At 40.0% G+C, this 14,509-nt stretch overlaps 1 pseudogene; it reads right to left on the bottom strand.

Moving 5' to 3' along the window:
- The window catches only part of LOC137775852 (reticulon-3-like), a 79,715-nt pseudogene extending 68,507 nt beyond the window's left edge, over positions 1 to 11,208 (bottom strand).
- Between the last annotated feature and the right edge of the window lie 3,301 nt (positions 11,209 to 14,509).

Below are 14,509 nucleotides of genomic sequence, written 5' to 3' on the forward strand. Positions count from 1 at the left end.
GCATGTCTACCTTTCGCCCAGAAGCAGCCAACTTTTGCCTGGGAATAGGTACATGACAGTGTTTCCTAATTCGCCCTTAGGACCTGATACTTTTTACTTCACGTAAAAGCATGGTCATATCTAGGATATGAGTAGGTTCTTTTGACTACCCCAAGAGTAGACAGATTTTTACTTCCTATCAAGAAGATTCTGGGCTGTGGGCAGTGGCCCCTGCTTGTTATCCTGAACTCATGCAGAGCCCAGTGGGAGATGAGATTATGTAGGTGTTCCTGTTCTACTTTCAGACTTTAGCAGAACCTACACACCTTTGCCACCAAGAGGAGCTTTCCAGTTTCCTACCTGCCCCTAGTCTTTCTTGTAAATATCCAGTGGAGGCCTGTGGAGAGTAACTGGTGAGTAGGTGCAGGCTCCCTTGCCTGTGGCTCCTGGGATTCTGTACTTTCACACTAGTCCACATGTGTGCTTTAAAAATGTGTTAAAATTTCAGTTGTATTCTTCTTACCCACTCCTATGGCTGCCTCCTTTTCCTCCCATCCTCCCTCCAAGGTGGAACATTGGGTGTCCTATGTTTCCTTTGAGCCACCTTTTGCCCTTTAGAATTTAGTTCACCTGATTAACTCGTAACCTCAGCTCACTGATGAACTCAAGACTGATTATTTTTTAGAGTCTGTCCTTTTCTAAGGCAGTGTAGATTATCTAAGAGAATAGGTTCTTGGAAGCAAACAGACAAATCCAGAAAACCACATTGTTTCTAGGACATTCTGTAGCACAGCTGACCCAGCTTTTGCAACAAGTCAATGGTATGGAAAAATAAATAAAAGGAGCGAGTACTCAACAGTTAGAGACCTAAGAGATGCAATAACGCAAGGTAATTTGCAGGCCTTGTTTGTCTCTTGTTTCAAACAAGCCAACAGTAATAAGTTTCTTAAACAAGTGGGAAAATTTGAATATGGACTAGGTACTAGAAGATACCATGGAATTATTGTTAATTGTGAAGAAAGGATAATAGCATTGTAATTATGGTTAAAAATCAATATTTTTTTAGAAATACATAATAAAATAGACAGATGTGAAATGACGATGTCTGGGATTTGCATTAAAATACTCCAAAGGTTGGAGGTTAGGTGGGGGAGGCAGATATGTGACGCAAGTGTGTCCAAATCTTGATAATTTTGGAATTTAAACAGATCACCTAGGGTTTGTGAGGTGAGGAGAATGAATTAGAAGGGTACAAGAGTATAAGTAGAGAAATCACTGCTGTGGTCTACATGAGAAATGATGGTAGCTTGGACTGAAGGGAGCAGTACATAGTAGGTTCTCAGCAAAGATTTTGTTAAATGAAGTCATGATAATGATATGTTTCATACACACACGCAGGTTTTTTTTTTTTAACAAATGTAAAAAAGTAGACTGTGTTCTTTCTGCAAGCAACATTAACTTCAAATCAAAATGTAATTGGAAAAGAGCTCCTAGACCCAGGAAGCCTAGAATCGCTCAGGTCATACTCTGCCCAAAGAAATCTTTCCCTATAAGCTTGTCAGAGGACCTGGAATTCAAATATTTTTTACTTGGACTTAAAAAAAAAGTATAGATTATCAACTTTTCCTGTTTGGGTGATAGTGACATTCTTTTGTAGCTTCTCTATCCTAGGTGGAAGCAGAACTACATTTATTAATTTAATAAATATTCATATCAGGACTTCCCTGGCGGTCCAGTGGTTAAGACTCCAGGCTTCCACTGCAGGGGGCGGGGGTTCGATCCCTGGTTGGGAACTAAGATCCCACATGCCACGTGGCACGGCCAAAAACAAAACAAAACAAAACAAAACAAAAAAACCCAAAAAACACAGCAACAAATGTTCATATCAACAGATGTACACCTGGAAGACGAACTGATATCTCAAACTTAACATATTCATAATGGAACTTTTGGGTTTCTACAACCTCTTCCTGTTCTACCCCATACCCACCTCAGTAAATGGTACCACCGTCCACCTAGTTGGTCAAGTCAGAAGCCCAAGAGTTATCCTTATTTTCTCTTTCACCTCACACATCCAATCCAACAATAACCACTACAATTCCAAAACAGATATAAAATCCACTCCCTTATTCCCATTATTGCTGTCACTAGTGTTATCCAGGCTATCATGGTCATTTGCCTGGACTTCTATGAAAACCAGCAAACTGGTCTCACAGCTTTTACTTTTGTCCCCCTAGACTACATTATCTACCCAGAAGCCAAAGTCAAAAACCTAAGTCAAATTACATTCTAAAAACCTAAATTAAATCAGAGCATGTCAAATCCCTGCTCATAATCATTCAGTATCTTCCCATTGCCCTTAGAATAAAATTCTAACTCCTCACCATGGCCTGGAAGGCCCTGAATGATCCAGCTTTGACTACTTCTGCAACTTCATTTTGGGCCACTTTCTTCCTCACTCAGTCTATCTGGCTACATTGACATCTTTCTGTTTCTTGAATACACCAAGTTCTCTTCCCACATGGTCTTTGTCTTTGCCTTTCCCTCTGCCTGGAAGCTCTTTCTTAGAACTTTGCAGTGCTAGCTTCTTCTCATTCTTCAGGTCTCAGCTCGAATGTTGCCTCTTTAGATATGCCTTCCGTGACCCCCACGTCCAAGACAGCTTCATCTTCACCTCCTCAAGCCCTATTATTTTCTTTCTCAGCATCCTGTTTGTTTCCTTTGTAGCACTCATTAAATAAACATTTGTTTATTTGTTTTTTGTGTCTTTCCCTTACTAGAATGTGAGTTTCTTCAGGGTTAATTTAGTACTGCATCTCCAGTGTCAAAAACGATGGCTAGAACATAATCAGTACTCAATAAAATTTGATGAACAGATAAACTTTTTTAGCACCATCTATCTATCACCCTAGATTTGTTGATGGGGATACAGTAGCAGCAAGCAAGAAAGAGTAGTGCTTAATCTTTTGTAGCTCAATACTTTATGAGGGAGACAGATATTAACCATCAGTTAACAGAATTAACCATTTAACTATAATTGTAGTTGGAGCTCTGGAGGGAACGCATACAGGGGAACTTCACTTTATTTTCCCCCAAGGAAGTGAGGTCTGAGATAAACTCTCTAAGTCTCAGTGAGAATAAACCAGTGAAAAGGGGTGGGGAAGATCAGTCTTAGAAAAAGAAGTAGTATATGTAAAGGACCTAAGGCAGGAAGAAGTATGGGTTTGAGGCATCAGAAGTAGTCCTGGAAGGTTTTTGTGCTGAACTCGAGTCTTCTTGGACCCCCTGCTCCTGGTGGTTTTGGTCTTAGGGGTGCAGAGTTGGGCTGTTGCCTCACTCAGTGGTTCTTATAAATTTCCATAGGCATACATCCTTGTACAATAGGCACAAGGAGGCCACATTTGCTATAATTGGAAAGATTAAGTTGAAATGTTTGTTCAGAATGTCAGAGAAACCCAGGAAAGGAGGTGTAATAGGTTTTCTTTCCACCCCAACTTCTCTTCATTCCGACGTATATCAGAGGCAAAGCAGCCCCTTCTTTGACTTATACTTGCAGACTAATACTTAAATGTGTGACAGTGAAATGGTGAAAAGCAGAGTTGAGTCTGGTGAGTAAGAAGAGCACTGGTATGACCTCAGGGAATCCCCACTACCCTGACTCCATGGTGGTCCACCTGCGAGATTCTGCAAAAGCCATTAGCCCTCTCTGGACTTCTGCTGTCTCGTTTGTACAATAAGACATATGAATCTATCAAAAGAGGCCAGAAATTAAACAGATTATTTACAACCACACAATGAAGTTATTAGAATAGAAAGCAGAGTTTGGAAATTTATCTCAATGGAAAGCGATTTTATTAAAATAATACATAACCTGGAATTCATGTCTAAATTATTTGGCTTGGTAATTATGCTAGAGAAGAGAGCAAAATGCTTTCTACCATAGTTTACAAAACACCATCAAAGAAAATCTGAATTTATAAAGTTGATACATTGTGGGGTACCTTGTTTTCAAAATGATTTATAGCAAGGTACTATAAATAACTACCTCGTTAAGTACATTTAAAATACCTTAGTGTAAAGATTTTATTTATACAATACTTGACAGGAACACCTGTTGAGAGGCACTCCCAACTTGTACATGTTTGAGGAATCAGAGCATTTGTGGACATATCCTTGACCTCTGTAAACTTTAAAATATAAAATGTTACTCAAAAAAAGAATTCTGGGATTTAAATCAACTTTATTTCAACTTTGCTTACTTTTTATGACATATGTGCATTATTGTTTCATCGCTTTCAAACCTGCCTCATGTTTTTCACAGTTAACTTTGATTTATTCTTGTGGGCAGACTTGTGAATCAAAGCACTACATTTACTAATGATGGTAGATTTTTCTGAAGCTCTTTTTGAAACTCTTATTGATAAAATGTCCCTTTGTTATAGAGTGCAGTGTGGTTTGCTTAGGGTAAATGTGAAGAAGGCAGGATGTCTGTCTTTGCTTGGTTTCCTAGCCACAGCATCTCATTTGGAAATAGTCTATTTTGGGTAGTTAAATCCATTCCTGGGGAACCTATCCTTTATGGTTTATGTTTTCCTCTTTTTTTTTTTTAGTACTTCATGCAAGTAATTTGACATGAGGAGATCTTGAAGGTGTTGATTTCCTGTGGCAGTGGTGACTTCCCTGTCACGGGAGGTGTTCATTTGGGCACAGGTGCACAGTCACTTGGAACTATTCTTTCATTAAAGAACAAATATTTATTAAACACCGCCTTTGCCAGGCACTGAGATACTCACTAGGAGTTCAAAAGGCATGATCTTAGCACGTGTTCATATTAGGTGTTAGACATGCAGTTTTAATACAGAAGTTGACTATTCTAACGGAGAATAGAGAGTTCAACCATCAAACTACTGTGTGGCCTAGAAGACCTTTTAAAATACTGACTGATTTCTGAGAGTCTATGAATTAACTTCTAAGAGCTCTAGAGGGATTATTGGAAAAGGAAAATGAGAATGGTCTTTGAAACCAGACAGTTCTGTGTTAGAAACCTGGCTGTACCACCTCTGAGCTTTGTGAGTCTTGGGCAAGTCCCTAAGCTTTCTGAAGCTCAGTTAGTTTTTTTTTTACCTTTAAAAGGGGAATATTTGGAAGAGGGCTAAATGGGGTAATAAACCTATTAGGTGTGATGGGGTGAAGGAGTGTTTAGTGAAAATGAAGATTGGATTAAGCACAAATACTTCAGGGTCTTTTTTTTCATAAATATATGTGTCTGTGGGATTGGGGGGATGAGGTAGGGAGGATGTTTTATAATAAAGAAGTAAAAGGGAAGAAAAATGTGAATACCTAGTTCACTGGGAAAACACTGCAGTCCTAGACTGGTGACAGACAATGAACTGTGTGGCCTGAGCTGGCTCTGAAGGCAGGGGGCCTCAGCTTAGGGCATCCCATGTGCACCCAAAGAAGATAATGACATTCAGTGTGTCCCAGTGCATGTGCCTGATGACAGTTTTGTGATCAGGCTTTGTTTGCAATCTCAGAGAACCTGGAAAATTTAATTTTAGTAGTCTTGATCTTTTGGACAGAAAAATTCTTTTAAAAATATTTAATTGCTTTATTTATTATTTCTCCTTAAGGAAAGAAGAATAGTGTATTCCTGGCCAAATCTTAACTTGTTAGCAGCTAGTTCTTTGTGAGACACTTGAGTGATAATTGCCAGTGTTTTGTAGCTTTTTGCCAGTTACAAATACTTTCACGTGGACAATCTCATTTTTATCACCCCCATTTTACAAATGAGAGAAGAGAAGCTCAGAAATGATTTGTCTGAAGTCACACAGATAATATGTGCTAAAGTTGAGACCTGAACTCTGGTCCTTCCCATCATACTGGACATAAAATTATGGGCCATGCTTCAGATTAGGAGATCAGAATTTTCAATGAAAATAAAATTAAAATTGGATTGATACCTGTCAGTCTATTTTATGTCAGTCTTAAGTATGAGTGGATAATCTTAGAAAAGCTCTTATATCATCATCTAGTTTAGCCCTGCTGATCAATTACTATTTGACTCAGTTTTTATATTCTACTCAATATGATGTCACTTAAAACTTCACAGATTATAATGAGCTGGTAAAAATTTTTTTTAATTAATTAATTTATTTTTGGCTGCGTTGGGTCTTTGTTGCTACGCGCGGACTTTCTCTAGTTTCAGCTAGCGGGGGCTACTCTTCGTTGTGGTGCGCGGGCTTCTCATTGCGGTGGCTTTTCTTGTTGCGGAGCACAAGCTCTAGGCGCGGGCTTCAGTAGTTGTGGTGCACGGGCTCAGTAGTTGTGGCTCTCGGGCTCTAGAGCGCAGGCTCAGTAGTTGTGACGCACGGGCTCAGTCGCTCCGCAGCATGTGGCATCTTCCCGGACCAGGGCTTGAACCCGTGTCCCCTGCATTGGCAGGCGATTCTTAACCACTGTGCCACTAGGGAAGTCCCGAGCTGGTAAGATGTGACAAACAACTCCTCACTCACTCAAAACACACACACACACACACACACACACACACACATACCCAGGCATTTATTTGAATTTAAGAACTGTATGGAATAATTAATTTAAGCAATTAATATTTGATTATTATGTTATAACTATGTTACTTTCAAATACTCCCATATAAATAGTATGATATAAATTAACTTCAATTCATACACAAGAGTGGTTAGTTATAGTCATGTGCTGGTAAACATTTAACAACCAGCTCTGGGGAGGGGCGGAGTCCTGATTTTTAGCATTTGTTGATTTCTGTTGTGTAAATATTCCCCCCATGGCCAGTTTCAAGCTACCAGTGTGAGGTCACAGAATGCAGAGCTGGGAAGAGATGTGCACAGTAGGCTCACAGCCAGTACAAGCCAGCTCTCACATAATACTGTGAACCCAGCAGTTCTCTGCTGAGGGATCCAGACTCAGAGCACTTCATATGTTGCATCAGAGGGTTCATTGATTAATGTAAGGGATGTTAGACATAATTTTGGCAGTAAGTGAATGGTGTGCAAGATATGCATCAGGCTAAAAGTGTCCTTGAAGGAACAAAATTGAAGGACCTAACAAACTCAGAAGCCTAACGTCTTCAGAGTATGTCCTAGGTCTAGAATTTTGTTCTTTGCATCCCTATTTAATCAAGACTCTGTCACCTGCTCCAGTTAGAAGGTTTGCTGATTTTTCTGTTGAAGTATTATTGTAAAGCTTGCTGGAGTGCCTAAAAGGTAGAGAGCAGTTGCTTCTTCAAGCCCATGGGAATAGTTTGTATGACTATTTTGGAGCTTTCTAGCTAATAAATATGTCTATGTGGCAGAATTTGGTCTGTGATTTACTTTCACTGCACTTACTGCCTAATGGTGAGGTAGAGGAAGCTGTCACAACTTCTATTTATCTCTTATTGTGTTACCAAATGTTGAGACAATCAGTATTTAGCAGAAGAATTTGAAAATTGTATAGGGCCAACTTGGCATACATCAATTTGCAATATCATGAAATGCCTACTATGTTTAGGATACTGTAGCATGATCAAGTCCCTGTCTTCAGAGAGCTTTTAGGTTGATTGTACCCAGAATTATTTAAAAATGCAGTGTTACCACTCCTATTTGTAAAGCGGGAAAACAATTTGGATGCTAAGATCACACTTGCCAGCAGAGAATGGTCTTTATAATACTGAGGTTGTGGTCAAGGTGAATACACAAATCCCTTCACTCTTCTTATCAGAGAGCAAGGGCTTAAAGAGAAACTAACAAAAGTGTCCAGGTAATTTTTAACTGTAGTGATTGTGTGGTACCTTGGTGTAATGGCTTTAAAATGCAGCCTCCAAATTTCTGACACTCCTTCCTTCTAGAGGTGGGAGGTCTGTGTCTCTTCCCCTTGAATCCTTATGGATTTTGATTACTTGGCCGATAGAACATGGCAGAAGTATTGCTGTCCCAGTTTCTTAAAATATGATTTTGGAAACTGGCACTGGATCTGGTAAGATCCAGGACCAGATTTTAAGCAATTGGTTGCTTCCACTTCCTAACTCTTAGGATGCTTGGTCCTAGGGCCCAGTCTCCATGCTATGAGGAAGCCTAAGCCACCCCATGGAGAGGCCCACATGGAGAGGAACCGATAGGCAGCATCAATCAACTTATCAGCTTTGTTGGAGGTGGATCATTCAACCCCAGTCAGGCCACATGGAGCAGAGGTGAGCTGTTCCCACCAAGACCTGCCCAAATTGCAGACTCTTATGCCAAATAAATGATTATTATTTAAGCCACTAAGTTTTGGGCTGACTTGTTATGCAGTAATAGAAACCTGGAATACCTGGTAATCCTTCCAGCTGTGAGAAGAGGCTAGTAGATTCTTCTAAGCACCTACCCATCTATTTTTCCTGTTACCTTGTCAGTCATTCCTTTGGAGGCTGTATATATATTTCTCTTGCTCCCTCATGGAAAGTTTCCTTGCTCTTTGCCTGGCTTCTCCTGACAGGAATCTACAGCGGACAAAACCCAAGCTGAAGCAGGGAATGGGTGTAGCATCTTTAACACCAGTGGAAGTTTGCACGATCTGTAGTTTTCACAGGGGTGCTTTTGGCAAGTGAGATGCAAATATGTTGATTTGCATAGTTCCTTTTGCTTTCTGGTTAGGGATCATCAAGTCACGTGACTGCTAATTCTTCTGGTGTGGACTTCTCTTCCAGCTCTGTGAACCTGTTCTAAGAGACGGAGCCCTGAGATGAGAGTTTAAAGACATGAGTTGTTGCTCTGCCACCTACTATGAGAATAGTCATTTGACATTTCTGGATCTATGGCAGGATTAAGGTGCTTAGAAGCCCTAAGCATTGAGCATATCATGACAACATGACCCCAGATATAACTGTCAGCAAACACAATGAAATTCTGATTTTCTCCAGCTTGTCTGCTTGATGCTTTTTTTTTGAATTACCAATTGTCAAATTTGCTTATTTTTGTTCTTTTGGTGTCCCTGATGAGTCTACCTATTGGGTAACCACTGTTTTGCTCTCAATTGCCTCATCCATATGATGAATAAGTAGACGGATTGATCTGTTAAATTTCTTTCAGATCTGAACTTTTGATTCTGAAAAAGACTGCTTTTATTTTCTTTCTTTTGTTTGCTATGTTCTCTTTTTTTGGCCCTTCGCTATACCTTTATTGAGGTATAATTGACAAATCATAAATTGCACAAATTTAAAGTATACAGTCTGAGAATTTTTGACACACTAATACACCCATGAAACCATTGCCATGATCAAAATAGTAAACATACCCCTCATCCCTACAGATTTCCTTGTTGTCTTTGGTAAGCCTTCCCTTCTGTCTTTACTCACCCCAGCCACCAGACAACTATTGAGCTAGCTGCTTTCTGTTACTATAGGTGAGTTTGCATTTTCCAGAATTTTATACAAATGGAATCATAGGGTATAGATTCTTCTTCTTCTGGCTTCTTTCACTCAGCGTAGTTATTTTGAGATACAGCCATGTTGTTGCATGCATCAATTGTTTATTTATTTTAGGTGCTGAGCAGTATTCCATTGTGTAGATATACCATAATCTATTTATCCATTCAACTGTTGATGGGCGTTTGGGTTGTTTCCAGTTTTTGGCTATTATAAATAAATCTGCTATGAACATTCGTGTATGAATCCTTGTATGGACACATGAGCGTTCCACTTCTTCCATATCCTCACCAACATTTTGTATGGTCATTCTTTTTAATTTTAGTTATTCTAATAAGCATATGGTGGTATCTCATTGTGGTTTAAATTTGCATTTCTCTAATAACTAATGGTGTTGAAAATCTTTTCACATGCTTATCTGCCATCAGTATATCTTATTTGGTAAAGTGTCTGTCCAAAGCTTTTGTACTTTTTTTTTGTTACTGAGTTTTGAGAGGTTTTTAAATATATATATATATATATATATATACTTAATAACAGTTCTTTGTTGGATATATAATTTGCGAATATTTTCTCTTACTCTGTGGCTTATATTTTCATTCTCTTAATGTTTACTATGCTCTTAAAGAGAAAGAGAGTTTTAACACATGTGAGTTATTTTATAAACTCTTTTAAGCTCAAAGAGGAGCATAGGTGAATCTGGGAAGAAAAAGGTATTAGCAAACAATTCTACAGTTTGGCATTGAATGCCTTTTTGTATAATTTTCTTTAGTTAGCACTTATTGAGTGACTTTTCTGTATAAAGCATTGTAGTATAAATAAGCATAGTGGTAAGTAAAGTTTAAACTTGAATTCTGGGCCCAAATCAAACTTTTAAAAACAGTCTTGGTGGGACCTTCAAGATGGCAGAGGAGTAAGGCATGGAGATCACCTTTCTCCCCACAAATACATCAAAAATACATCTTCATGTGGAACAACTCCTATAGAACACCTACTGAACGCTGGCAGAAGACCTCAGACTTCCCGAAAGGCAAGAAAATCCCCACATACCTGGGTAAGGCAAAAGAAAAAAGAAAAAACAGAGACAAAAGAATAGGGATGGGACCTGCACCTCTGAGAGGGAGCTGTGAAGGAGGAAAGGTTTCCACACACTAGGAAGCCCCTTCACTGGCGGAGACGGGGGATGGCAGGGGCAAAGCTTTGGAGCCACGGAGGAGAGCGCAGCAACAGGGGTGCAGAGGGCAAAGCGGAGAGATTCCCGCACTGAGGATCAGTGCCGACCAGCACTCACCAGCCCGAGAGGCTTGTCTGCTCACCCGCCGGGGCGGGCGTGGGCTGGGAGCTGAGGCTCGGGCTCCGGAGGTCGGATGCCAGGGAGAGGACTGGGGTCGGCTGCGTGGACACAGCCTGAAGGGGGCTAGTGCACCACAGCTAGCTGGCAGGGAGTCTGGGAAAAAGTCTGGAGCTGCCTAAGAGGCAAGAGACCATTGTTTCGGGGTGCGCAAGGACAGGGGATCCAGAGTACCACCTAAACGAGCTTCCAGAGACAGGTGTGAGCTGCGGCTATCAGCACGGACACCAGAGACGGGCATGAAACGCTAACGCTGTTGCTGCAGCCACCAAGAACACTGTGTGCAAGCACAGGTCACTATCCATACCCCGCCCCCGCCCCTTCCCCCGGCAGCCTGAGCAGCCCGCCACTGCCAGGGTCCCATGATCCAAGGACAACTTCCCAGGCAGAACACACGGTGTGCCTCAGGCTGTTGCAACGTCATGCTGGCCTCTGCCGTCGCAAGCTCGCCCCGCATTCCAATTAGAACTCCCGACCCCTCCCTCCCTCCAGCCTGAGTGAGCCAGAGCCCCCTTATCAGCCGCTGCTTTAACCCCATCCTGTCTGGGCAGGAACAGATGCCTGAGGGTGACCTACATGCAGAGGTGGGGCCAAAACCAAAGCTGAACACCAGGAGCTGTGTGAACAAAGAAAAGAAAGGGAAATTGCTCCGTGCAGCCTCAGGAGCAGTGGGTTACATCCTTACAATCAACTTGATGTACCCTGCATCTGTGGAATACCTGAACAGACAACGAATCATCCCAAAACTGAGGTGGTGGACTTTGGGAGCAACTGTAGACTTTGGGTTTGCTGTCTGTGACTGACCTGTTTCTGATTTTTGTGTTTATCTTAGTATAGTTTTCAGTGCTTGTTATCACTGGTGGATTTGTTTATTGGTTTGGTTGCTCTCTACTTTCTTTTTAATTATCATTACTTTTTAATTTTTTTGTTGTAATAATTAAAAATTTTTTTTATTTTAATAATTTAAAAAATTATTTATTTATTTATTTATTTTCTTTCTTTTTTTCCTCCCTTTTCTTCTGAGCCACATGGCTGACAGGGTCTTGGTGCTCTGGCCTAGTGTCAGACCTGAGCCTCTGAGGTGGGAGAGCTGAGTTCAGGACATTGGACCACCAGAGAGACCTCCCGGCCCCACGTAATATCAATCGGCAAGAGCTCTCCCAGAGATCTCTGTCTCAATGCTAAGACCCAGCTCCACCCAATGGCCAGCAAGCTCCAGAGCTGGGTACCACATGCCAAACAACTAGCAAGACAGGAACACAAACCCACTCATTAGCAGAGAGGCTGCCTAAAATCATATTATGTTCACAGACACCCCAAAACCCACCACCAGATGAGACCCTGCCCACCAGAAAGACAAGATCCAGCCCCACCCACCAGAATACAGGCACTAGTCCCCTCCACCAGGAAGCCTACACAAGCCACTGAACCAACCTTACCCACTGGGGGTAGACACCAAAAACAATGGGAACTATGAACCTGCAGCCTGCGAAAAGGAGACCCCAAACACAGTAATTTAAACAAAATGAGAAGACAGAGAAATATGCAGCAGATGAAGGAGAAAGGTAAAAACCCACCAGACCAAACAAATGAAGAGGAAATAGGCAGTCTACCTGGAAAAGAATTCAGAGTAATGATAGTAAAGATGATCCAAAATCTTGGAAATAGAATGAAGAAAATACAAGAAACATTTAACAAGGACCTAGAAGAACTAAAGAGCAAAAAAACAATGATGAACAACACAATAAATGAAATAAAAGATTCTCCAGAAGGAATCAATAGCAGAAAAACTGAGGCAGAGGAACGGATAAGTGACCTGGAAGATAAAATAGTGGAAATAACTACTGCAGAGCAGAATAAAGAAAAAAAGAATGAAAAGAATTGAGGACAGTCTCAGAGACCTCTGGGACAACATTAAACACACCAACATTCGAATTATAGGGGTCCCAGAAGAAAAAGAGAAAAAGAAAGGGTCTGAGAAAATATTTGAAGAGATTATACTTGAAAACTTCCCTAAAATGGGAAAGGAAATAGTCAATCAAGTCCAGGAAGCACAGAGAGTCCCATACAGGATAAATACAAGGAGAAACATGCCAAGACATATATTAGTCAAACTATGAAACATTAACTACAAAGGAAAAATGTTAAAAGCAGCAAGGGAAAAACAACAAATAACACACAAGGGAATCCCCATAAGGTTAACAGCTGATCTTTCAGCAGACACTCTGCAAGCCAGAAGGGAGTAGCAGGACATATTTAAAGTGATGAAAGGGAAAAACCTACAATCAAGATTAGTCTACCCAGCAAGGATCTCATTCAGATTCAATGGAGAAATTAAAACCTTTACAGACAAGCAAAAGTTAAGAGAATTCAGCACCACAAAACCAGCATTACAACAAATGCTAAAGGAACTTCTCTGGGCAGGAAACACAAGAGAAGGAAAAGACCTACAAAAAAAAAAACCCAAAACAATTAAGAAAATGGTAATAGGAACATACATATTGATAATTACCTTAAATGTAAATGGATTAAATGCTCCAACCAAAAGACATAGACTGGCTGAATGGATACAAAAACAGAACCATATATATGCTGTCTACAAGAGACCCACTTTAGACCTAGGGACACATACAGACTGAAAATGAGGGGATGGAAAAAGATATTGCATGCAAATGGAAATCAAAAGAAAGCTGGAGTAACAATTCTCATATCAGACAAAATAGACTTTAAAATAAAGACTATTACAAGAGACATACAAGGACACTACATAATGATCAAGGGATCAATCCAAGAAGAAGATATAACAATTGTAAATATTTAGTCACCCAACATAGGAGCACCTCAATACATAAGGCAAATGCTAACAGCTATAAAAGGGGAAATTGACAGTAACACAATTATAGTAGGGGATTTTAACACCCCACTTTCACCAATGGACAGATCCTCCGAAATGAAAATAAATAAGGAAACACAAGCTTTAAGTGACACATTAAACAAGATGGACTTAATTGATATTTATAGGACAGTCCATCCAAAAACAACAGAATACACATTCTTCTCAACTGCTCATGGAACATTCTCCAGGATAGATCATACCTTGGGTCACAAATCAAGCCTTGGTAAATTTAAGAAAAATGAAATCGTATCAAGTATCTTTTCCGACCACAACACTATGAGACTAGATATCAATTACAGGAAAAAAACTGTAAAAAATACGAACACATGGAGGCTAAACAATACGCCTCCAAGATAGATCACTGAAGAAATCAAAGAGGAAATTAAAAAATATCTTGCAACAAATGACAATAAAAACACAATGACCCAAAACTGATGGGATGCAGCAAAAGCAGTTTAAGAGGGAAGTTAATAGCAATACAATCCTACCTCAAGAAACAAGAAACATCTCAAATAAACAACCTAACCTTACACCTAAAGCAATTAGAGAAAGAAGAAGAACAACAAATAAAAAAACCCAAAGTTAGCAGAAGGAAAGAAATCATAAAGATCAGATCAGAAATAAATGAAAAAGAAATGAAGGAAACAATAGCTAAGGTGAATAAAACTAAAAGCTGGTTCTTTGAGAAGATAAACAAAATTGATAAACCATTAGCCAGACTCATCAAGAAAAAAAGAAGACTCAAATCAACAGAATTAGAAATGGTAAAGGAGAAGTAGCAACTGACACTGCAGAAATACAAAGGATCATGAGATATTACTACAAGCAACTATATGCCAATAAAATGGACAATCTGGAAGAA

Source organism: Eschrichtius robustus, chromosome 13 (assembly GCF_028021215.1).
Source record: "Eschrichtius robustus isolate mEscRob2 chromosome 13, mEscRob2.pri, whole genome shotgun sequence".
Taxonomy (NCBI): domain Eukaryota; kingdom Metazoa; phylum Chordata; class Mammalia; order Artiodactyla; family Eschrichtiidae; genus Eschrichtius; species Eschrichtius robustus.